The 2,897-nt window shown below is 36.3% G+C and overlaps 1 long non-coding RNA gene across 1 annotated transcript; it reads left to right on the top strand.

Moving 5' to 3' along the window:
• The first annotated feature begins 707 nt into the window (after positions 1-707).
• LOC131656827 (uncharacterized) lies at positions 708-2,673 on the top strand. The gene is made up of 3 exons (XR_009300314.1): positions 708-1,077; positions 1,160-1,500; positions 2,247-2,673. It is a non-coding gene; the product is annotated as an uncharacterized LOC131656827 (long non-coding RNA).
• Positions 2,674-2,897: the final 224 nt, after the last annotated feature.

The following is a 2,897-nucleotide window of genomic DNA, read 5'->3' as shown; positions in this document are numbered from 1 at the left end:
ACTTGAAACATAGTACAAAGCATGGAAGCAAAAGATGCAAAATATAGTACAAAAATCGAATTAAAATACTATTATTTCTATGATTTTTATATGACAAAAACAAGAATTCTAATCAAGCAAAAGAATTACAATAATATCCTAAACTAATATTTTTTTGGTGATTATTTTTATATGCCAAAAATTAGTACTAATGTCTAAAAATATAGGAGAAAAATTAGTATTATTATTGTCTAAAAGAAATGACAAAAAATCTACTTAAAACACAAAAGAATCAATTCAAAAAAAGGAAACAGGGGGGTGCAATCCTGAATTGCAGTGTGTAAGGAGCAACAGGGCGCAGGCCCAAACAGGGAGGCCCGGAAGAGTTATTTTTGTTGTTACCTAGCCTGCCAAAAACGGTACAGCATGGGCCAAATAGGGGTGCGAATAGAATCAGGCCCAGAGGAAGTTTGTTTACAGATTTTTGTTGCCAAAAGATGGCTCGTGGGCCTCAGGGGGTGCAGAGAACAATTTCGTTACAGGCCCACAGAACTAGCTTTGATTCATCCGTTAATTCAGATTTTATTTAACTAATGTCAATTAAATCAATTAATAGGAAATTAAACCTTATGTTATATTCCAATTATATCAATTAATCAGATTAATAACATTAATAATAATAAAAATGAAATGAAAAGGGGATAGGGTTTATATGACGTTCCAGATTCCTCTTCTGATTTTCACTCTCTTTTCTCTCCGACGGCGACGGCAGCGGCGATAAATTTCACTAGCCGATCAAAGCTCAAAAACGCCACCGTCCGCGCCTTCATTTCTCCAAATCAAGATCCTAAATCAACTTGGCTCTCAATCTCTACGGTTCAACACTCTATCGAGATTCAACAGAGGAATTGGAGTTTAACGGAGCTCCGTTGTGCAATTCGACTCAGGGCAAAGCAAGATTAGGCAAATACGCAGTGAGACGCGAAAGTTACCTGAAGTACGGATTGGTGTTATTTGAAGAATTCCGGAGATGCTTCTGAATCGATTTGTATGGTGCAAAATTGAACACGATAGGTGGAGAAGATGATGTTTCTTCAGGTAAAATTTTGATAGCTTCACTCTTTGTATTCCTTATTCTTCTTCTTCTCGTGTTCTGAGTCCTTGTTTCTTTGAGTATCAGGCGATGATGATATCCTTGTTGACGTGTTGATAGTGTCGAAGCCTGAATGCATATTGAAGATTGTTGCCAAACTGAAGATGAAGATGGTGATTCGATTATCAGTGAAGCAGAGATTACAGATCGTGAAGGATGAAGGAGATGCAAGGTGAATTGAAGATGACGTGAAGGTGAATTGAAGATGTGTTTCAATGGAGTTCTGAAGGTTGTGAAGCAGAGTGATGAAGGGAGGTTCTGAGATGATGATTGTGAAGAAGGCGAGAAAAATGGTTGAGAGATGAATGAATCGAAAAATGGAGGAGAGGCTGAAGTGGTGGAAGAAGTTCTCTTTTATAGCAGTGAAGGTTAGTTCTGTTCTGATTTTTTCTTGCCTTCTATTGGTTTCTACAATCTGTTAGGTGTTTGAGGATTGGTTAGAAGTTATAGGTGGTTGAGAAATTCTGTTAGGGAAGTTGAGTGAGTTAGTTAGATGTTTGGAAAGTTGTTATGGCAGTTAGAAGAAATTGCAGGTTAGTTAGACTTGGTTATAATTCTGTTTCGGCTTGTAACTGGTTTTCTGGAGGTAGTTAGGATAGTTTTGAAAAACTGTTATGTGGTTGGCTGTTAGGAAAATCTGTTACTGAATCAGTTAGTTGTTAGTTAGAAACTGTTTGATGAGCTGGCAGGTGGTTAGAAAATGATTGGCTAGAATTAGTTAAGTTAATGAGAGTTTGAAATGGTTCCAAGCTGCTAGAAATTGGTTATTTTCTATTTTTGGTACTGAACTGCGTATAGATGTATTGTTGAACTACGATTGAATTGTGGATGGCTGTATTGTGACATGATGTCTTTGGATGATCAATTTCTTGAACGTGAATTGGCTGCATCGAATGAACACCTTGCATTTGAATAGCTGACCATTGCTTGACTGTATGAATGAATATTTGATCACTGTTAATGTTTGGAACTGATATGGCATGGTTTTGAGTTATGTCTTGTGTATGAATGGACGGTGTTTGGACTGTTAGGACATGCTGGTTATTTGGATTAATAATGTATTTTGAAACTGATTTTTTTCTGGTTTTGTATGCTATGGATGTTTTGTATGCAGGGCTGGTAGTGAATATATGGAGGTCCAGAACATATGTGCTGCAAGTATCAAAGAGGCCTGCCTTGGCATATTTGGAGGCTTTGTAATAGGAAGCATAGTGTAATATGTGGGGGCAACATCATGAAGAGGGCCATGGATGGAATTACTTGGTGAAGAAGAAAGAAACGGGGCTTAAGGATGTAGGTCTAGGAGATATTTGCTGCAAGTTCAAAGAAATAGATACAAGGCTTTTGTTGTTAAAGTAATTTCACTTTGTAGTTGAATACTCCTTGAATATGTTGACTTGTGATTCATAGATGGACCTTCAAATAAATGCATAATTAGGTACTCGAGAATAGGCATTTGGTCCTCGGATTCTGTGTAATGTTGCTTGTATAATCTTCATGAATATTTTGAGCTTGAAATATAATGTGGGCTTTTCTCTTCACATTCAAATAAAATTTGAATAATTCTTTTTCCAAACTATGGCCCAAAATAAATCGTTCCTTAAGCAAGCAACATAAGAAACTCAACATTTTTATCCAAATGAATATTGTACTCAAACAGTGAACCAAATAATTATATCCAAGTTCCATAAGAAAGATCCCTCGATTAATAAATGAATAGTGAAGTAAACCTGGTTCTTGATGAATGCAATCATAGAGAAATAAA

The sequence above is a fragment of the Vicia villosa genome, linkage group LG3 (assembly GCF_029867415.1).
Source record: "Vicia villosa cultivar HV-30 ecotype Madison, WI linkage group LG3, Vvil1.0, whole genome shotgun sequence".
Taxonomy (NCBI): domain Eukaryota; kingdom Viridiplantae; phylum Streptophyta; class Magnoliopsida; order Fabales; family Fabaceae; genus Vicia; species Vicia villosa.
The sequence above is the reverse complement of the archived record's forward strand: the minus strand, read 5'-3'. Positions and strand labels throughout refer to the sequence as shown.